The 23,882-nt window shown below is 40.1% G+C and overlaps 1 protein-coding gene and 1 non-coding gene across 3 annotated transcripts in view; both read right to left on the bottom strand.

Moving 5' to 3' along the window:
- Nucleotides 1-23,882, bottom strand: part of NUDT3 (nudix hydrolase 3) — a 123,307-nt gene that overhangs the window by 25,797 nt on the left and 73,628 nt on the right. The window lies entirely within an intron of this gene.
- LOC133237086 (small nucleolar RNA SNORA31) lies at nucleotides 4,025-4,150 on the bottom strand. The gene has a single exon (XR_009733119.1). It is a non-coding gene; the product is annotated as a small nucleolar RNA SNORA31 (small nucleolar RNA).

The following is a 23,882-nucleotide window of genomic DNA, read 5'->3' on the forward strand; positions in this document are numbered from 1 at the left end:
ATACTGTTGATACGACGAAAGTTAGTCACACAGTCGTGTCTGACTCTGCAATCCCATGGACTGTAGCCACTAGGCTCCTCCTTCCATGGAATTCTCCAGGCAAGGGCACTGGAGTGGGTTGCCATTTCCTTCTCCAGGGGATATTCCCAACCCAAGGATCAAACCTGGGTCTCCTGCATTGCAGGCAGATTCTTTATCATCTGAGCTACTAGGGAAGCCCCTAACAAATGATAACTTTTTGTATTTTCCAGAACAGTATCTTATTATTAATGATAATCTATACATAAAGTTACAAACTGAAACAAATGAGAATTGGGCAGTAAGAGGATATACATTTTAGACTGGGGTGTGTGTGTGTTGAGCAGACTGTTTTGTTTGGTTGGAAAAATAAGTATCTGTTCTAATGTGTTATTTAAAAGTAAAGGAGACTCCTAGTTTCTGGTCCAGCATATACAAGGAGCCTAGAAGGTCCCATGCTGTCATAACAACAAATAAAAAGCTGAACAAACGCTTCTTAGGTTTATTAGAAAAGTGAAGCTACAGGGTAAGTCACTGCCCTCAAGTCAGAGAGACAGATCAGAGAATCTCAACTTACCAGAGCAGAAACCACCAAGGGAAGGGAGTGAGGGTAGGGTGAAGAAACCTGGACTGTGACTGATGAACCACTGAAGGTTCAAGGACAAGCCTAAAATCTTCTGGCAGGTGGTGGTGGGCGGGGGTGGGGGTGTGGTGCGGGGAGAAGGAGGTGGGGGGCGACCACACATTTGTGGTTTTAACTCCAGGAGCTCTACCCAGTTTTCACAGTGAACACTGGAAAAAAATTCCCTCCTGCTTCTGCAGAGAAGAAAAATAGCCAATTTTAAATACTCCGTAATATTCTGTTCTTCTTAACAAAGACTGCCTTCCGGAGAAACTATTTTATGTAATCTATTGGGGTTTCATCAGAGTCTATCCAACCTGGGAGAAGTGAAATACTCAATTCCAGTTCCTTCATCCATCCTGTCTCATCTTAAGAGGGGGTCGGGGGCAAGGAGCTGGAACTACTGAGAAGCACTTGTGAAGTTCACAGCCTGGGCACAGGCTCACTGAAAGACTGAGGCCTGATCACAGGACTGTAGAATGCACATCTCACATGTACTACTGAAGGCCCACTACTACAGTTCCTAGTATCCAGTCATCATGCTCAGCTTTCAACAATTAATCTTACTAAAAGGAAAAAACATTTTGAAGACACATAAAAACATTAGAAGCAGACTTAGATATGACAGGGATGCTAAAATTATCAGGCCATGAAAAAACCACCATGATTAATACGCCAAAGATTCTAATGGAAAAAGTAAGAAACAATGGGTAACACAAGCCGAGAGGCAGAAATTCTAAGAATGAATAAAAAAGTATTGCTCTAGATCAAACACACTGTCAACAGGAAGAATACCACTGATGGGCTCATTAGCAGACTAGACATGACTGAGAAGAGAAACCTTGAACTTGAGAATATGTCAACAGAAACTTTCAAAACTGAAATGCAAAGAGAAAAAATACTGGGGAAAAAAGCACACAGAACAGAGAGAATATCCAAGACCTGTGGGAGATCGATAAAGCATGTAACACTTTTAATGGGAATACCAAAAGAAGAAGATAAAGGAACAAAAGCAGTATTTGAAGCAATAAGGACTGAGAATTTCCTGAAATTAATGTCGGACACAAAACCAGAGAACTAGAAAACTGAAACAAGTATACAAAAAGCTACACCTAGCTGGACATATTATATATACAAACTGCAGAAATCAAAGGAGAAAAGTCTCAAAAGAAGCCAAAGGAGAATGGGAAACAGCTTACCTAGAGAAACAAAATTAAGAATTATTTCAACTTCTCAGAAACCACACAAACGACGAGAGAGGAGTGAAATATTTAACATGTTGAAAGGGAAAAATACCATCAATCTAGCTATGGTATTCTTTAAAGTGAAGGCGAAATAAAGGGTTTCTCAAACAAACCAAAGTTGAATTTGTTGCCAACAGGCCTGCCTTGAAAGAAATGTTAAAAGGAGTTCTTTGGCAAGAAGGAAAGTGACAGAGATCAGAAACTCTGATCTACATAAAGAAAGGAAGAATATTAGAGACAGGATAAGCAAAATGAAATCTTTATTTTTCTTACTCAATTGAGCTAACAGATTGTTAAAAATAGTAACAGCCACATTGTACTCAACTGTGTATGCACACGCGAAAGGGCGAGAGAGACGGTGACAGCAGTGACAGGCCGGGGAGGGAGGCCTCTCACAAGGCGCTTGCACAAAACCAACAGCGGTATTTGAAGATGGACTTGGGGGACTTCCCTGGTGGTCCAGTGGTTAAAAATCCGCCTTCCAATGCAGGGGACACGGGGTTTGATCCCTGGTCAGGGAACTAAGACCCCACATGCTGCAGAGCAACTAGGCCCATGCGCCACCACTAGAGAGCCCATGTGCTGCCACTCCAGAGCCTCCCGAGCCCACGAGCTCTAAAGGCCGTGGCCTGCAACGAGAGAAGTCCACGCACCACAACAAAGACCCAGTGAGCCAAACTAAAAAAGAAGAAAGAAAAGACAGTGGACTCGGATTAGTGGTATAGTGCAAGCTCTAGGGCAATCACTAAAATAGAAGCATAACTGTTATGTTAGGAAAGAAGAGAAAATGGAATAATTTATTAAGTGCTCAACTGGAACCAGAAAAGGCAGAAAAAGAGTGGATAACAAAGATACAAACAAAGAGAATAAGGGCAACAAATAGAAAACAGTATCAAAGTTAGCAGCTGTTAGGTCACGTATATCAATAATCACTTTAAACATCCATGCACTAAATATATCAATTAAAAGACAGGCTATCAGGGCAGACCAAAAAACAGTATGCTGTCTCCAAGAAACCCACTTTAAATATAAACACACATACAGATTAAAAGTAAACAGATAAAGAAAGACCATATACTATGCTAACACAAATCAAAAGAAAATATAAGTAGCTATACTAATTTCAGAGACAGCAAACTTCAGAGCAAGGAAATTTATTTACGTAATGATAAAGGGGTCAATTCTTCAAGAATAGGGCAGAACAATCCTTAAAGTACATGCATCTAACAATAAAGCATCAAAATATGCAAGGCAGAAACTGACAGTACTGCAAGAAGTAGATGAATCCATTATTACTGTTGGGAGACTTCAACACTCCTCTTCCAGAAATGGACAGATCAGCAGGCAGAGGGGCAACCAGATATAATTGATACTTACAGACCACTTAATCCAGTAATTGCAGAATACACTCTTCTAAATTTAACACAGTACATTACCAAGATAGACAACATTATGGGCCATAATTGACATCTTAACAAATTAAAAAGTATGTAAATTAGACAATGTATGCTTTCAGATCACAATAGGATTATATGAGAAATCAGTAATAGGAAAGACTGTCGGAGAAGCCAAAATGCTTGGCGATTAAACAATACATCGGACACGACTGAGCAACTGAACTGAACTGAAACAATACAACTCAAAGTAACACACAGGTCAAAGAAGAAATCACAAGGAAATTTTTAAAAACCCTGAATTAAATGAACATAAACACACAACTTATAAAAATTTGTGGGAGGCAACAAGAGTAGAGCATAACAGGTACTTTATAGCACTGAATGTGTGTATTAGGTCTAAAACCAATAATTTAAGCTTTCACTTTAGGAACCAGAAAGTGAAGTCGCTCAGTCGTGTCTGACTCTTTGCCACCCCATGGACTACAGCCTACCAGGCTCCTCCATCCACGGGATTCTCCAGGCAAGAATACTGGAGTGGGTTGTCATTTCCTTCTCCTGGGGATTTTCCTGACCCAGGGATCGAACCTGGGTCTCTTGCATTGTGGGCAGAGGCTTTATCCTCTGAGCCACCAGGGAAGCTTTCATTTTAGAAACTAGAAAATGAAGAGCAAATAAAATCCAAAGAAAGCAAAAGAAAATAAGCAACAAGATTAGAGCAGAATTTTATTTTATTTTACTTTTTTCCCTGTGTTCCCCCATTCAATCTGGGCTGCCACAATCAGGCAGGCAGAAAGCGCGAGGATGTTTTTCTTGCATCTGTAGTGTAGAGCAGAATTTTAAAACAGAAGATTTTAAAACATTTAAAATCAATTAATTTTAAAACATAAGATCAATGGAGGAAAAAAACAAAACTAAAAGCTCATTCTTTGGAAAGATTAATGCAATCAACAAGTTTCTAACACGGGTAACCAAGGAAAAAGAATTGAGGACTAACATCAAAAATTAAATTGAGGACATCACTACAAATCCCATGGACATCAAAAGAATAATAAAGGAATAAATCAACAAATACTATATCCACAATTCAATAACCTACATGAAATAGACCAATTCCTTGAAAGACACAATCTGCCAAAACTCAAAGAACAGACAACCTACCTAGGCCTATAAGAGAAACTGAATAATTAACCTTTCAACACAGAAAGCATCAGGCCCATGTGGATACACTGATGAATTCTACCTAACATTTAAAGGAGGAAACTGTATCAATTCTCTTCCAGAAGACAGAAGCAGAGAAAATACTTCCAAACTCATTCTATGAAGCCATCACTACCCTAATAACAAAACCAAAGACATTATGAGAAAACTATAGGCAATATCTCTCATGAATACAGGTGTAATAAAAATCCTCTAAATATTAGAAAGTGATATCTAACAATGTATTTTTTAAAAAAGTACACAAGCAAGTGGGATTTACTCCATGTATGCAGGGCTTGTTTCATATAAAAATCAATTAATGTAACCCACCACATCAAGAGGCTAAAGGAAGAAAAATCACATAATCTTATCAACAGACTCAGAAAAACCCCATGAAAAATTTCACCTATTTATGATTAAAAAAAATCTCTCAGTAAATGAACCTGACAAAACTTTATAAAGAACATCTAAAAAAATCTACACTTAATATCAAAATAAATGGTGAGAAACCAAAAGTCTTTCCACTAAGATCAGCAACAACGCAAGGATGCTCCCTCCCACCATCCCTCTTCAACATTTTATTGGAAGTACTGGAATAAAGTCCAGAATAATGAAAAATTATAATCAAACTAAATTCTCACATGTATTATATACCGTCTTTCAGTAATTACTCACATGTATATCTATTACCAGAAAAAAATGTCCACAATATAATGAGCTAATGAAATGGGTGAACTCCAATACTATTTTTAAAAAGATAAACACATATTTACAGATGTGTAAGCATGTATGAAAATTATTAAAATATTAACAAAGGTTATCTTTAGGTGATGGAAATATAAATGGCTTTTTGTTGTTTTGTACTGGTTATTTGTTAAGGTTTCAATAACAGAGATAAGTTATGTGACAAAGCAAGTATGGTCAGTCAGTCAGGCTGCAACCCCATGGACTGCAGCACACAAGGCTTCCCTGTCCATCACCAACTCCGGAAGCCTCCTCAAACTCATCCCATTGGTGATGCTGTTCAACCATCTCATCCTCTGTCGTCCCCTTCTCGTCCTGCCTTCAATCTTTCCCAGCATCAGGGTCTTTCCCAATGAGCCAGTTATTCCCATCAGATGGCCAAAGTATTGGAGTTTCAGCTTCAGCATTAGTCCTTCCAATGACTATTTACTATCAGCTTTCTTTACGATCCAACTCTCACATCCATACATGACTACTGGAAAAACCATAGTCAAAGCTATGGTTTTTGTTGGCACTTTGTTCAAAGTAACGTCTCTGCTTTTTAACATGCTGTCTAGGTTTGTCATAGATTTTCTTCAAGGAGCAAGAGTCTTTTGATTTCATGGCTGCAGTCACCATCTGCAGTGATTTTGGAACCCCCAAAATAAAGTCTGTCACTTTCAGCCATAAGGGTGGTGTCATCTGCGTATCTGAGGTTATTAATATTTCTGTTGGCAATCTTGATTCCAGCTTGTGCTTCATTCAGCCCGGCATTTCTCATGATGTACTCTGCATATAAGTTAAATAAGCAGGGTGACAATATACAGCCTTGACATACTCCTTTCCGGATTTGGAACCAGTCTGTTATTCCATGTCCGGTTCTAACTGTTGCTTCTTGACCTGCATACAGATTTCTCAAGAGACAGGTCAGTGGTCTGGTATTCCCATCTCTAAGAATTTTCCAGAGTTTGTTGTGACCCACACAGTCAAAGGCTTTAGCTTAGTCAATAAAATGAAAGTAAATGTTTTTCTGAAACTCTTGCTTTTTCAATGATCCAGCAGATGTTGGCAGTTTGACCTCTGGTTCCTCTGCCTTTTCTAAATCCAGCTTGAACAACTGAAAGTTCATGGTTCATGTACTGTTGAAGTCTGGCTTGGAGAATTTTGAGCATTACTTTGCTAGCGTGTGAGATGAGTGCAACTGTGCGGTAATTTGAGTATTCTTTGGCATTGCCCTTCTTTGGGATTGGAATGAAAACTGACCATTCCCAGTCCTGTGGCCACTGCTGAGTTTTCCAGATTTGCTGGCATATTGAGTGCAGCACTTTCACAGCATTGTCTTTTAGGATTTGGAGTAGCTCAACTGGAATTCCATCACCTCCACTAGCTTTGTTTGTCGTGATGCTTCCTAAGGCCCATCTGACTTTACATTCCAGGATGTCTGGCTCTAAGTGAGCGATCAAACCACTGTGATTATCTGGGTCATGAAGATCTTTTTTCTACAGTTCTTCTGTGTATTCTTAACATCTCTTCTTAATATCTTCTGCTTCTGTTAGGTCCATACCATTTCTGTCCTTTATTGTGCTCATCTTCACATGAAATATTCCTTTGTTATCTCTAATTTTCTTGAAGAGATTTTTAGTCTTTCCCATTCTATTGTTTTCCTCTATTTCTTTGCATTGATTGCTGAGGAAGGCTTTCTTATCTCACCTTGCTCTTCTTTGGAGCTCTGCATTCAAATGGGAATATCTTTCCTTTTCTCCTTTGCCTTTAGCTTCTCTTCTTTTCTCAGCTATTTGTAAGGACTCCTCAGACAACCATTTTGCCTTTCTGCATTTCTTCTTCTTGGGGATGGTCTTGATCACTGTCTCCAGTACAAGGTCACAAACCTCCATCCATAGTTCTTCAGGCACTCTGTCTATCAGATCTAATCCCTTGAATCTATTTATCACTTCCACTGTATAACTGTAAGGGATTTAATTTAGGTCATACCTGAATGGTCTAGTGGTTTTCCCTACTTTCTTCAATTTAAGTCTAAATTTGGCAATAAGGAGTTCATGATCTGAGCAATAGTCAGCTCCCGGTCTTGTTTTTGCTGACTGTATAGAGTTCCCCATCTTTGGCTACAAAGAATATAATCAATCTGATTTCAGTATTGACCATCTGGTGACGTCCACGTGTAGAGTCTTCTCTTGTGTTGTTGGAAGAGGGTGCTTGCTATGACCAGTGTGTCCTCTTAGCAAAATCTGTTAGCCTTTGACCTGCTTCGTTTTGCACTCCAAGGCCAAATTTGCCTGTTACTTCAGGTGTTTCTTGACTTCCTACTTTTGCATTCCAGTCCCCTGTAATGAACAGGACATCTTTTGGGGGTGTTAGTTCTAGAAGTTCTTGTACATCTTCATAGAACCGTTCATCTTCCTCAGCATTACTGGTCGGGGCATAGACTTGGATTACTGTGATACTGAATGGTTTGCCTTGGAAACAAACAGAGATCATTCTGCCGTTTTTGAGATTGCATCCCAGCAGCATCTTGTAGTGAGTGTATCAGTTCAGTTCAGTTGCTCAGTCATGTCCGACTTTTTGTGACCCCATGGACCGCAGTATGCCAGGCCTCCCTGTCCATCACCAACTCCCAGAGTTTACACAAACTCATGTCCATTGAGTCGGTGATACCATCCAACCATCTCATTCTCCGTTGTCCCCCTTTCTTCCCACCTTCAATCTTTCCCAGCATCAGGGTCTTTTCAAATGAGTCAGTTCTTCACATCAGGTGGCCAAAGTATTGGAGTTTTAGCTTCAATATCAGTCCTTCCAATGAACACCCAGGACTGATCTCCTTTAGGATGGACTGGTTGGATCTCCATGCAGTCCAGGGACTCTCAAGAGTCTTCTCCAACACCACAGTTCAAAAGCATCAATTCTTCAGTGCTTGGCTTTCTTTATAGTCCAACTCTCACACCTATACATGACTACTGGAAAAACCATAGCCTTGACTAGACAGATCTTTGGCATAGTCAATAAAGCAGAAATAGATGTTTTTCTGGAACTCTCTTGCTTTTTCGATGATCCAGCGGATGCTGGCAATTTGATCTCTGGTTCCTCTGCCTTTCCTAAAATCAGCTTAAACATCTGGAAGTTCACAGTTCATGTATTGCTGAAGCCTGGCTTGGAGAATTTTGAGCATTATACTAGCGTGTGAGATGAGTGCAATTGTGCAGTAGTTTGGGCATTCTTTGGCATTGCCTTGTTTTGGGATTGGAATATGGATGCTTACAATAAAATTATTTCTGTGGCAATACTTTGTAATAAAATAGTGGAGTGACTTCTCTGGTGGTCCAGAGAATAAGAATCTGCCTAATGCAGGGGACACACGTTTGATCCCTAGTCTGGGAAGATTCCGTATGCCTTGGGGCCACTAAGCCCATAAGCCACAACCTCTGAGCCCAAGCTCCACAAGGAGAACCCCATAACAAGAAGCCAGAGCACTTCAATGAAAGTTTACATGCAGCAATGAATACCCAGCATACCTATAAATAAATAAAATTTAAAAGTAATAAATAGAATTGAAAAATAAAACATCCCCCTTTCTGCTTTGATCTGATACCTCAAAAAACACAGAAAACTCCATAAGGTGGTGGTGGCAGCATATTTTCAATCAGGTGAGCATTTTTAAAAAAGCAGTTAACAAATTCAATGCCAAAAATATGAATCAAGTTTCTTTCCTAAATATATATTTAAAGCAACCTAAAATGCTCATATAGTTCAATTACCTCATTAGCATCCTCCCAATGAGAGCAGCGGGAAAGGGAGGGGAAGAGATGAGGGCTTTAATACGGTTGGCACGTGCACAGGCTTTGGAATCCAACACTTCTGAATAGTCAGGTTATGCTCGTGTGTGTGTCTATGTGTGTGTGTGTGAGCTGCTTAGTCGGTGGTCAGGTTATGCTCGTGTATGTGTGTTAGCTGCTTAGTCGTGTCCAACTCTTTGCAACCACATGGACTGTAGCCTACCAGGCTCCTCCATCCATGTAATTTTCCAGGCAAGAGTCCTGGAGTGGGTGCCATCTCCTTCTCCAGCTCTTCTGTGTGATTCAGGTCAAGTCACTCATCTTTTCCAGTAATAATAATAAGACCTATTATTTGAGTTCTTACTTAAATGTCTACCTATGAAGCAGGTATTATCATGCTTCCTATATTCTAGAAAAGAAATCTGATGCTTAGAGATGATAAATAATCTGCCAATGCCATGCAGTTAAGCAGCAGAACCAGAATTTGGACGTTAAGTGTCTTTGACTCCACAGTCTGTACACCCACCATATTAATGCCCTCCTCACCTCTGCCACTGACAGAATAAATCAGGACACCTTTTGGAGGGCAGGCAAGATAAATGGGATCTTGACTTATTTTTTGTTTTGCAATAACTGAGGTGTTTTACATAAATCTGCCCTCTAAACTATTTGAGAATCTTGGGGGGAAAAGAACAGTGTGAAGGACCGGCTTTAAAAAGAAGAGGGTTAAGAAAAGCTGGTCTAGCAATTTTAAGTGATCCTTTGCCTGACACCTCAACTTTCTTAACAGTAATCTAGGTTTTAAAGGCAGAACTGGCAATTTCAGTTTGAAATGACAAAAAAACCTTCACGTTTCCAAGTATCACTATAAAGGGGATCTTGGTCTTCCTGAAACATTTAAAACTACATATATTTAATTGACTCAACAGAGGTGAACAGTTTATTTGATATTTAAAAAAAATTTTTTTTTCATAATAAATTTTTATTAGAAGAAAATTTAATTAACAAACTTATACATTCAACATGGTCATGACATTTTACACAAACACACAGTCACTGCTGCTAAGTCACTTCAGTTGTGTCCAACTCTGTGCGACCCCACAGACGGCAGCCCACCAGGCTCCCCCATCCCTGGGATTCTCCAGGCAAGAACACTGGAGTGGGTTGCCATTTCCTTCTCCTGAACAGTTTATTTGAAAGCAGCAAGAAACCACAACTGCGCTTCTTACTCTCAATCTACTGTTGAAATGGCATGCATTTAAACATTTTAGCCATTCTAACAGGTGTAGAGTAGTTAATTCATTGTTGGATGGCATTAAAGGTAAATTTAGATAAAGTACAAGAGTCAGTAAAGTTACAAGAGTATCTTTCAAAAACACATTTAAAAAAAAAAAATGAAGGCTTGAAAGGTGTAAAGGCTTAGCTCTGTTTCACCAAAAGTGCATATTTAAACCCGATAACCTCTTGATGTTCTTTTCAACAATGTGTTTCTATAACCCTATAAAAATAAATTCCACTTAACATCATAGTCCCTACATAGACAGGCACACTTGCTACCTAAAGACCTTCTCAGCGAAGTCCTTGTTCAGTCTCACACCCAGAACTTCGCTGGTCATACAGCCATAAATAGCTGATCATCTTTCTTTCAGCTCTCGTAAATCTCAGTGAAAGTATGTCATGGAGGAACTCTTGATTGAAAATAATACTCTTCCCTTCTTTAACTGCCTTACTCTCCATTCTAAAAAACCACTTCAAAAGTTCAGCCCTTTTCAGTGATTTTATGACTTACTTTGAAACCAAAACCGTATCTGTTCTGGGGCCTGCCACAGAGCCCTTTAGCTGTTGAGTGATAAAAGAGGCTGTTCAGATAGCATTCTAGTCTGCCCACTTATGTCCTGAAGTCATTCCTCAACCCCGAAACAGAGTAAAGAAAAAGAAAAATCAAGCCAAATAAAATGAATAACTGCCACTTCATCTAAAGCACAGGACTGTTTTGTATGGAAGAGCTCTAAATGAGCATTATGGCAGGTATACTGATGGAAAAATATTTCATTTGGCACTGATATAAATGTATAGACCTGTGGTTAAGTACAAACACATTATAGCTGATTTTGAAACTGTTACTCTCCCATCTTCAATACTATGGCATTTCTTCACCAATAAAGGGCAATTACTATATAAACCACTGGGAAGGGAAAAACCAGGAGGATGGATCTGTCTCCTCTTGACTCATCGTCTTAGACTGTGCATGTGTGCATGATGATGAGGCAGAGGGAACAGCAAGTTGCTGCCAGACGAGCAGCAAGGGCGCCGTGGCGAGGGGTGAAGCAAGTGGGCGAGAGAGAGGAGGAGAGGTGAGGTGCCAGAGGAGCCAGGCCACAGGCCACTCGAAGGCTTCAGCTTGAAAGGCCTTCAAGTGACATCATCTGACCAGGTTTTCAAAACAGAATCATTTTGTATGCTGTGCTGAAAATAAACTTACAGGGGTAAGAGTACAGAGGGGAGCAGAGGAACTGAGGTGAGAGGTGATGGTGGCTTGGACCAAGGTGGTAGAGAGACAGATGCCTGAGAAGAGGCAGGAATCTGTATATATGTATTTTGAAGGTAGGGCCAACAGAATGGACTAATGAACTAAATATTGGGTGTGAGAAAAAGAAATCAAGGATGACTCTTAGTTTTCTGAGTTAAGCAATTGGAAGGAGATGAAGTGGACATTTACTGAGATGGAGAAGATAATGGCTCAGAGGTTTAGTTATACATCTTAAGTTTCAGACGCCTGTTGTACATCCCAATGGAAATGCCAAGTAGGCAGATTAAGGACAGCTAAACGGTTAGGGATAAATGGGTCATCCATCCACCTACCAACCTACCCACCCACTAACCCAATCACTCACCTACTGTATTTAAATCCTTGAGACTGGATAAGATCAACAAGAAGTAGATGAGAGACAAAGAAAGAAAAGGAAGAACCAAACTTCAGGACATTCAACCTTCAGGGAGGATCAGCAGACACTCAGATGGAGGACAGAAGTCAGAAAAGAGTGGTGTCCTGGAAGCCTAATAGAAAAAGTTATTTAAGCTTTTTTCCCAATAGTGTTCTGTTCCTAGTCTTTTGATTCTTCCTGCTGAAGCGCCAGACACCATGGTTAAGTCATCCCTGTTGCACTTTGTCTGAATTCACATCTCATGGAAACTGTGAGATAACATGATTATTGTTTTAAGTTTTGTGAAGCAGCAATGTAACAGTTTCCGAATATATAACTGTGTCAGTGGCACCAATAAAAGAGTTCACATAAATCTACCCAGTTGCAATACTCTCAAGGAGATTAGCGCATTTGATGATTCTTCATGGAATACTTCTAGTCATACTCCTTTAAGGATTAATTGAGTCATCTGGAAACAGTAAATGATCTTGATGATCTCCATGTGAACCATCCCTTGCCCCAATAACGTTATCTTCACCATCATTCTAATTTAAAAAAAAAAAAAAAATTCTTCAAATGCTAAGATCGTTTCAAAGCTAAAAATAAGCTTGCATGGATGCTTGGGGCTGGCACACTGGGACAACCCCGAGGGATGGTATGGGGAGGGAGGAGGGTTCAGGATGGGGAATACATGTATACCAGTGGCGGATTCATTTCGATATTTGGCAAAATTAATACAATATTGTAAAGTTTAAAAATAAAATAAAATTAAAAAAAATAAAATAAAATAAAATCACACACACACAAAAAAAGTGAAAATAAAAACAAAAAATGTAACTGAAGCCTTGCCATCTGCCCCCCAGAGATGGATTTGCTTTCATTTCCTTGGACTTAAAGAGAAGACAATACAGAACAAAATTTTAGCAGTTCTAACTTTAATCTTTCTGAACCCAGATATATCCCCTTAGAATTCCTTGGGGGATCATGGCTATGCCATTAAGCACTTTAAATACTGACTTTTACAACTACTTGATCTGTCCACATTTCTCCCCAGATTCCGGGGTTGTAAAAAAAAACTAAAACTAAAAAAAAAAAAGAAAGCGAGAGAGTTAGATAAAAGAAAATTTCCAGGGGCTTCCCCCTAGTTCAACTTCCTTCCCCAACAGTTATTTATTTTCTTATATGATCATCCCCTCTCCAGTGACTTTATTTATTTTTTTGCCACACCACACAGCATGTAGGACTTCCTGACCAGGGATCAAACCCATGCTCCCTGCAATGGAAGCATGGAGTCCCAACCACTGGATGGTCAGGGAAGTCCCCGCCCCAAGGTAACTAAAATTTCATTTAACTAAGCATCTCAGAGGACTTTCCAAGTTGGGATATACAGATTTCCTTTATCTTCTTTAACCTGCTGCTGGATAATACATAATACAAACTGCCATGACTGATATAATCATTCTCCTACTGATGGACATTTAGACTGTCTCCAGTTTTTGCTATTATAAGCATTCCTTTACATATATTTAGAAGTCAACATGCTTGGCTCAGGTATACGCCAAGAGGCACAGAAAGTTGTAAGACTTGGTCAAGGCTTCCAAGCCTGTGGCACGAGAAGAAGAAGAAGGGCTGGGATAACCAAAAATGACAAAGAAGAGAAAAGTTAGAAAACTTTTTTAATTAAAAAAATATTTTAAACCTTCCAGTTCACTTTCACGTTTGATATTTGAGGATAACACTGAGAAGCCTATAATCAAGTAGGAAAGCTGACAGAAAATACACCAAAATGTTACTAACAGGGAATATGAACATTTACAATTTTGTTCTTTTTATTTTTCTGTTTTTCAAAATGTCCACATTGAGAATATATGGGGAAAATATACTTAAAACTTATAATGGAAAAAACATTTATAAAAGTCATGCAAGCATTCATAAAATGTAGTAGCTGAGCAGAAAACTCAGAGATGTGCCCAGGTAGCAAGGGGACAGGGCAGGTTCTCCAGCTGGAGAGAACCATATGCACTGTCAGATCTGTGGCATGTCCTGAAATGGAAAGCAGCTGGAATGATTGGTGTACAGTTCCCAAATAGTACAGACAGACATTTTTAAGACTCTTAAAACATACTGCCTATTCCTTAATCATCATCAATAGAATAAAATTTTAAAATCTTGTCTAACTTGATAAGATCAAGATACTGGGTTATTTTAATTCTTTTTCTGGCTTATTTTAATCTGCACTTATTTGATGACCAGCAAGATGTATTTTTCCCCCACTCATTATTATTTCCTCTCTACTAAGAAGTAGGAAAGCCAAGGGAAGAATAACAGTCAGTTTCTTCGTCTCTGTTCCAGGAGTTCACATCACTGAGCCGCACTCCATGCTCACCAAGGTACCCAGGTCCTGTAACCTCCTCAACTTTGAATGCCTCTCTACCAGGCTGTCAAGGCCCTCTGCCATCCTGCTATGTCCACAGCCTGTTTTTCCCCTTTACTCCATCTGTGGTGTTCAGGACACCAGTCCCAAACCTAACCAGACTGATAGTGAGAGCCTGACCAACAGTTACCAATTAAGGAAGAGTAAGAAACTAGCATCTGGGAGTGGCAGGGACAAAAGAACCTCCAGACCATTCAAAGTAAGAGCTCCTCCACAAGCGTAACGGCCCTCGGGGGCGCTATGGAGACGAATGAGGGCGTTTTTGCTTGTCACAGTGATGGATGAGAACAGGTGGCACCAACAGGAAGAAAGCAGGAAAGCTAGATGCCCCATAATAGGAAGACTGATCTCGCCCAAGAGCTGCCCTACATGACTTTTCAAAGTCTTGCCACACAATTTTGTGGGTGGGAAATCTCATTTTAACTATTTGAGCCTAGAATTCAATTCCTTTCTAGTCTGTGAACATTAATAGAGGAGATACACACACACACACACACACACACACACACACACACAAGCATACATAGGTAGGAAAATACTTATCTACTATAGAAAGGAAGTGTTGAGCCTGACAAGGTTGAGAACCACTCCGATTTAAGCAGTCATTTGCAAATGTACAAAGAGAGTTAGAAAATGGTTACCTGTCCATATAAGGGGCCACCCATATAATGCCTACACTAACCCACACAATAAAGGGCACCTACAGGCCAGAGACGGAGAAGACAACGGCACCCCACTCCAGTACTCCTGCCTGGCAAATCCCATGGGCAGAGGAGCCTCGTAGGCTGCAGTCCATGGGGTTGCTAGTAGTCGAACACGACTGAGCGACTTCACTTTGACTTTTCACTTTCGTGCATTGGAGAAGGAAATGGCAACCCACTCCAGTACTCTTGCCTGGATAACCCCAGGGACGGCGGAGCCTGGTGGGCTGCCATCTATGGGGTCGCACAGTCGGACACAACTGAAGCGACTTAGCAGCAAGAGCAGCACAGGCCAAAGATTACACAGAAGCAACATGAAAACCTCCCTACCCAGTTCTTAGGTTATGTTTCTTAACTCATTTTACTACTTCTATGTCTGAAAGTGGTTCCCCAAAACAGGGTAAAGTACATTAGGTACACTGTAAATCAAACTATAATCTAGGTTTACAAAGAAAAAATAAGTAACACTCTCTTGCTGGTGCCAATTACTTCCTCTTTAATATGGTCTTTATGAATGGTCTTGTCATTCATTTACCACCGAATCAAATCAACAGAGTCAACTCCTAAATAATCCAAAATGTACCAAGAGCTATTCTATTCTACCCATCCCAGTACTCTTCCTGAAACCAGAAGGTTCACATTATACAGCCTAGAATTCTGTCTCTATAAAGCTTCTCCTAATAATATCAATAATGTGACTGATAGTCACATTATTTATAATATGATAAAGCAAATAATGTTATTAGAAACCAATAACAATGTTATCAGAATGCTGTTAAGAAACAGTATCTTAAGGGAAAAGATCACAAATATTAAGAAAAAAGTTGTTAAATTTGAAATGTAAATTATTCTTTAAAAATTTTTTTTATTACTATCTACTAAAGGAGCCTAGCAGCAATGACACCCTAGTAGCAGTGAACACACCCAGCACCGTAACCCTGGTTTCTAAAGAACATTCTCCACTAGAAGGGAATTCTCTGGAGAAATGGCTGACAAGTCTGGGACAGGAAAATTCAAAGTGAGCCTGGAAGAATAAAAAACAAAACAGAATTTAAAATCCCCCAAACAACAAACAACAACAACAAAAAGGTGAGCCCGGAATACCTTATTGCATTACAGGGCAAGAAGTGCTCACACGATGAAGGGCCGTGTCCAAAGTACACAGGGGGCTACCTGAAAGGGCACACACTGGTCAAATTTGCGATAATTAAATCAAAGAGAATAAAGACAGTAACTGCTTGTAATATAATGGGAAAAAAATAGGAAAATCTATTAGTTCAGTGGGGTTATTTAAAATAAGGAAAAAGGGGGGAGGGAGGAAGAAGAGAACTTTCCTTTAAAGAAGAATTTCATCTTAGGAAAAAAAGAATTAGAAAACCACTGTTCTTCAGTCTCTGCTATAATATCTGATTTGGTAAGGTTCAGTTGCTGCTGCTGCTAAGTCGTTTCAGTCGTGTCCAACTCTGCAACCCCATAGACGGCAGCCCACCAGGCTCCCCCGTCCCTGGGATTCTCCAGGCAAGAACACTGGAGTGGGTTGCTATTTCCTTCTCCAATGCAGGAAAGTGAAAAGTCAAAGTGAAGTCGCTCAGTCGTGTCCGACTCTTCGAGACCCCATGGACTGCAGCCCACCAGTCTCCTCCCTCCATGGGATTCTCCAGGCAAGAGCACTGGAGTGGGTGCCATTGCCTTCTCCAAGGTTCAGCAGTAGATGCTAAAACTATTATCTTAAAGACTGTTGGGCTGTTGGGAGACAGAGGACATTCATATAGCCTGGAAGAATTGTTCAATAGATTACTTACCAGTTTTGCTGCATAAGGAGAAATCTACTTCTACGATAAACTGTCAATTATTACCTGATCAAACATTTTATCATTAATGGCAAGGCAGCCTGATACGATGTGCCTCCTGACTTTAAGTACAAGGAAGCACATGATATCACCTATGTGGCAACTCGTCAAAAATGCTTCTCCTCAATCTCATCAAGCCTCTATCTGTGTGCTATTCAACATGGTGGCCACGATCCACATGTAGCTACTGAACTTGAAATGTGTATGTGACTAAGGAATTGAATTTTAATTGTTATTGGTTTACAAAGACATATATGGCTAGTGCTACCACACCAAACACTGCAGATATGGATCACTTCAGAAAATTTTACCAGATAACACTGCTCTAAGTAAGTTGCTGGAAATACAGAAGAAAAGGAAATAAATTAAAAGACACCTGAAAGAAATGATCAAACAAAACTAGAATGTGCGACAGTCTATTAGACAACGTCACTAGACTGTTAAAAAGTCACCATTACGGTCAGCAGGGTGTGGAAAGGCTTAGTGTATGATTTTATTTATGGTATAAATATATCTCTATCATAGCATAGAGCCTGAAAAGGCATACCACCAACTGCAATGTGTGAGAAAACAAACAGGTGTAATAGATATTTCATGATAACTGGGGACATTCAAATATGGAGTAAATATTCGATGACATTATGGAGTTATTATGAATCTCAGGTGCAACAATGGTATGTAGTAATGTAAGGGACTGGCCTTAAAGAGATTCATGCTGAAGAAAGAACAGAATTTTGAGGTAATGTGCCATGACAGCTACAATTTACTTTCAAATGGCATAGTCAAAAAAGGGTGTGGATATAAACACAGAGAGGTAAGGCAAATATGCAACAAGTCAACAGATATTATATCTAGAAGAAGGGATACATTGTTTGTTTCACTATTTTAAAATTATACTTCAGTTCAGTTCAATTCAGTCGCTCAGTCGTGTCCGACTCTTTGTGACCCCATGAATCGCAGCACGCCAGGCCTCCCTGTCCATCATCAACTCCTGGAGTTCACTGAGACTCATGTCCATCGAGTCAGTGATGCCATCCAGCCATCTCATCCTCTGTCGTCCCCTTCTCCTCCTGCCCCCAATCCCTCCCAGCATCAGGGTCTTTTCTAATGAGTCAACTCTTCACATGAGGTGGCCAAAGTATTGGAGTTTCAGCTTTAGCATCAGTCCTTCCAATGAACACCCAGGACTGGTCTCCTTTAGGATGGACTGGTTGGATCTCCTTGCAGTCCAAGGGACTCTCAAGCGTCTTCTCCAACACCACAGTTCAAAAGGATCAATTTACATGTATGTAAAATTTCATAGTTAAACAGTTGGAGAAAAAAAAAATCAGCCACAGAACTACAGTAACATACTGTCATTTTTGTACTTACAGGTTTTTCTTTCTGCTAGGAACACGTATTACTTTTAAAATTAGAAAAGTGGGAAGCTGAAGTGGTCACCAAGCTCAATTACTAAATCAAGTAAACTGGCTACACTAATAGCACCACAGAATGCAAGAGGGTGCACTTAAAAGCCCCATACCAAGAGTCCGCTTCAGATTATACTGTTTCTATTCTTAAGATTAAAATGTCTACAAATCATTCTAATGGAAATTCCTAGTCAGAAGCATCTGTGTATTTAACACAGTCACTAACAAAAAAATGTAATATTGAATCAATTTTCATAAAGTCAAGAGTATCTATTAAATAGCTTTACAAATGCCAAACTGACAGTCACTAAAAATTCTCAACCGTTTTAAGGCTGACTCCAGAAATCATGATGGAAGTAACCTAGGAGTAGCCATTTACTATTTCTTAGCTGCCTGGGAGTAGAGAGGCGCCCTCCTCTGAAAGGAGAGAGAGCCCTTCCTTGCTCTGGGGCCAGAGCTGAATTCAACTCCTGATCATGTGAGCACAGAGCAAAAACGGAGCAGAGGGATTATCACAGCTGCCTCAGCCAAGCCCTCCACTGGAGGCGGTGTCTATGCCAAGGTCTCCTTTCATCCCTGAACTGTAACTGAGAGGAAAGGCCCTTTCTAAGTTCTCAGCTGCCAGAAACAGGAGATTCAATACGGATTTACTTGAGGGCCTTTGCCAGAGATCTGCGGGATTCAATCTGCCCTCTAACATAAAACGGCCTCACCCCAGCTTCCATCTAAGACATGGTATGTTTTCTCTGTTCGTTTTCTACATTCTAAATGATTTTTTCTAAGGAAAAGCTCTTAACTTCTTTCGCTATACTCTTGTGTGTATGATTTTCTAGGAGGGCAGAATAAATATGTTCCCAAACACAAACACGTATGCACATGTCAGGTGAACAAAGGCTTCCCTGAAATGTTTTATCACTGAACCACATTTTCCACTAAATTCTTGGAGAAGAATAAATTATAAGAATAAGATAATTATATACAATGCATTAATAGACATGATTCTTACATTTTGTAATGCTTTGACAAAGAAGCTAAAAATAACTACCTTCTTACAAAGTAAAAACAAAGACATAGTAGTACTTATAAAAACATATATTTTCTTGGGGAAAGTGACATCCATCATATTGTTGTACTTCATGGTTTCCTCCTGAAGCTTCTGAGTATAACTGGCAAATGATATATATGTCTACTTTCTTCCCAACTTTTTATTTTGAAAAATTTCAAACATATAGAAAGATCTTTTGCTATTTTTTTTATCTATTTATTTGTTTTTGTCCACATGGCTTGTGGGATCCTAGCTCCCAGACCAGGGATTGAACCTCGGCCCTCTGCAGTGGAATTGTGGTATCTGAACCACTGGACTGCCAGGGAATTCCCTTAAATCAGTTTTGAAGATAAATCTATAGGTGCACATAGCCACACACTGGAGGAGGGCATGGCAATCCACTCCAGTATTCTTGCCTGGAGAATCCCATGGACAGAGGAGCCTGGTCGGCTACAGTCTATAGGGTCACAAAGAGACACGACTGAGGTGACTTAGCGCACATAGCACATAGCCATACAAGTACATTATTATTGGGAAGTTCTCCCGGAGAAGAGACAGGCTACCCACTCCGGTATTCTTGGGCTTCCCTGGTAGCTCAGATGGTAAAGAATCTGCTTGCAATGTGGGAGACCTGGGTTTGATCCCTGGGTTGGGAAGATCTCCTGGAAGAGGGCATGCCAACCCATTCCAGTGTTCTTGCCTGGAGAATCCCATGGAGAGGGGAGCCTGGCAGGCTACAGTCCATGGGGTTGCAAAGAGTCAGACACAACTGAGCGACTAAACATAGCACACAGAACATTATTATTAGTAACTCATATTCATGTGATTTGAAGTTCCTTAAAAATTAAGTAATAGAAATTCAGAAAATGCTATCTAAATAAAGCCTGGTTTTCAACAAATAAACAGGGTTGGTTTGTGATCGCTCTTGAGATTTATAGTAACTTACATCTGGATATAGTTTCTCGTGTTGACACTTCTATTAAACAACCCAATAGGTCCAAGGTTAAAAACCTTTATTTGCCTTCATTCATCATGTTGTTGTTCCTATTGTTTAGTCACTCAGTTGTGTCCAACTCTTTGTGACCCCATGAACTATAGCCTGCCAGGCTCCTCTGTCCATGGGATTTTCCAGGTAAGATTAGTGGAGTGGGTTGCCATCATGTAGGAGACTAAAAAATAAAACTATCTTCTTCCAAAAGTTTGGAGGCTTACCAGTTTACAGTTCAAAATAAAGTAAAAATCTGTAACACACATCATACACCTAATTAAGAACATGTCTTTTGGTTGTTTTCCATTATAAGCCTTTTAGTACTACTACTGTGGTTTTAATCTACTATGCATATACTATTTGATTACAACATTTTAAAAACAATTTTTAAAAATTAGTTGTCTACATTGAAAGATCAGGACATCTCACTATCCAGTTTTCATGCTTCTCTTAAAATAGCAGTCACACTGGGTCTTAATCGCCACATGAGAACTACTGGCTGGGCCTGACAGAAGCTGCCTCTGGCCTAGGGTAGGCTCTCCCCACTGTATGAGAGCCACACCCACCGTCAACCACCTGTCTGCTTCCCTATGGGCTTATGAGCTAGAGATCCCTTTACCCTGTTTTATTTACCATGCTGAAATGACTGAAAGTATTCTTAATATGTTATGATACATATTTTATGGTTAAAGTCCTGACATTTTTTTAAAGATTAAAGTTATTTCCCTAATAGATTCTATGATACCATATGCCCACTTTCCCTTCACAACTGTTTAGGCTGGGGCCAGAAAGTAGAGATGAAAACACAGCACAGTCATACAGAGCCTTCACTTTTCTCTCCACTCCACAGAGTCAAACACTGTGAGCTAATAAAAGTTGAAAAAACAGTGTTTCAAATTATTCCCCAGTAGTCACAGGCTTTTCAAATGTTCTACTTGTATATAACAAAAGACACGAAACACTGCTTCTCTATCAAACAGTTCTGAGATACCATAGGGAGCCTTCTGGTTGCTATGTTACATATGTAAGATCATACAACCTTTTTTTTTTGGAAGGACAGGGAACACATAGTACAGGAATTAGGATAAAAAGACACAGATTCTTAAAGTTCACTGTTTCACTTTCCATGTTTTTATCTGAAAATAAAACGAGATCAAGAAGGATTATGATAAATTCTTGATGGGTTTGACTTAAGTAAGGCTGAGATAATCAAGAAACAGCTTTGCAACCATGATCCTTGGTACCATATTAAGACATCTAGATGTTCAAATGGAGAAGGCAATGGCACCCCACTCCAGCACATTTGCCTGGAAAATCCCATGGATGGAGGAGCCTGGTAGGCTTCAGTCCATGGGGTCACAAAGAATCAGACATGACTGAGCGACTTCACTTTGACTTTTCACTTTCATGCATTGGGGAAGGAAATGGCAACCCACTCCAGTGTTCTTGCCTGGAGAATCCCAGGGACAGAGGAGCCTGGTGGGCTGCCATCTATGGGGTCGCACAGAGTTGGACATGACTGAAGTGACTTAGCAACAGATGTTCAAAAAACTATCTTGAATGAAGGTGAATAAAATCAAATATGCTGTGAAACGTTTATATAAGACAGCGTATCAAAAATTTGAGGGAATTCTATCCTGGCGATCCAGGGGTTAAAACCGTACATTCAGTGTAGGAGGTATGGGTTCGATCCCTGGCTGGGGAACTAACATATCACAAGCTGCACGGGCAGCACAGACAAAAACAAAAACCTGAAGAAGGGCAGCAAGGTACAAGAAAGTTTAAAGTGACATCACTGACACTAAGAACTCTCCATGATGGTGCGTTTATGTGGCAGCACAACAGATGGCCAGAGCCTGAAGGCGCAGAGGAGAAGTGAGGTGTAGGGACACAGCCGATGAGGTCAGGAACAGGTTTTGTTTTTTTTTTAAGCTAGGTCTGTGCCAAAGGTTAATTATCAGGCTACCTACAGAAACTTTATAGATTATATGCTAGAAATGGAGATGGATATGGGCCTTGCCCAGACATGAGGCAGCAGACAGAAGGAACTGGCATTTGACCTAACTCTCCGTTATCGCCGGCTACATTTCTCTAAAGGCAGAAGGTACCCATCTTTGTCACCCTTGAAGAGAATACAGCTGCAGCTATGCACATAACTTTTCCGTTTCTGTTTTCAGATGTTCTATATCTTTGTGGTAACACTCTTGGTTTGGCTGAGGTGACAATGGGTGAAAGAGATGGAAATTTAACAGCTGCACAGAAGACAGAACAGTTTCAGATCCAGCTTCTCTTTCTTCCCTGTCAGCCAGCAGTTTTACCTTTCCCATTGAATTAACAAGAAAGAATAGCTCTGAAAACCACACAAAGAACTGCTTTTCCTTTTTATTCCAGAGAGAGCATCACATGGCTGGCTCATACAAGCCTCTGCTAGAGATGCACTGTGACCAAGGCCCGTGGCCAGCCCTGGGAGAAAGCCTCGTCCTTCCAACCCTTTGAGGGATCACTCTAGCAGGACTTTAAAAACAACTGAAAAATGAAGGCAAGTTTCCACAAGGGAAGAGTTCAGTTCTTTAAATGTGGTGACTGGTAATGATTCAAGTGCTACAGATTGATCTGTTTCTGAGATTCAGGCAATATGCTAAAAATTTTAAGCTGGGTTGAACCAAGTTTCAGAGCAGGTTGAGTTTAGACTGACTTAATAACCTCATTACATTCACGTTTATTCAGAAAGTTTTCCTAGGAACAAGTATATGTTTAATGCAGAAAACTTGATAATCTAAGAGCTAACCCAATGATAACCACTGTGAACACCTGGTGGACATTCTTTCTAGGCATTATGAGTATGGGTGCTAAGACTAGATGTTTTGGATTCAAATTTCACGTTGAGCACATCTAGCTGGGCACAGTTAGTTTGCACAAATTACTCAATCTCACTTTTTTCTCACCTATAAAATGTAGATGATAACAGTTACTACCTCATCAGGTATGGTGAAAAAACAAGGCAACAAATGCTTAAACAGAGCTTGGCACCTGCAATGGTATTGTTCTTTCTATACAAGTAGACACATATTTATTCTTCACTAAGTGGTTTTCTATCATAAACACTGATTCATACCCTACTTTAATCTCTAGGGAATTTGCTGCAAATATTTCCCTGTGTTAATAAATGTATTATTACACACACAGAACCGCTGGTCCAGTTGCTGCAGGCAGTACTTAAGCACAGACTGCAATGCTTTTAAAGCACATGACCTTGCCATTCTGAGCTCAGTTAAGAGGAATAAGAAATCAAACATCTTCAAATGGCTAGAATGGATGTGATGTGGCAACTATGCCTGGAGATTGTAACCAATCAAGTCCTCTTCTCAGGAAAGCTGAGTGTGAGACACACAAAGTGAGTCAACAGATAGGTTAGTGACACACAAGGCAGGAAGAGCACCAAACAAAAAGTGATAAGCAGAAGGCAAGGCTGAGAAGAGCTCAGAAAGGTGGTGCCTCCACAGCGGAAGAGAGGCATGGTGACCAGGCCCGAGAGCTGCCCT

The sequence above is a fragment of the Bos javanicus genome, chromosome 23 (genome assembly GCF_032452875.1).
Source record: "Bos javanicus breed banteng chromosome 23, ARS-OSU_banteng_1.0, whole genome shotgun sequence".
Taxonomy (NCBI): Eukaryota; Metazoa; Chordata; class Mammalia; order Artiodactyla; family Bovidae; genus Bos; species Bos javanicus.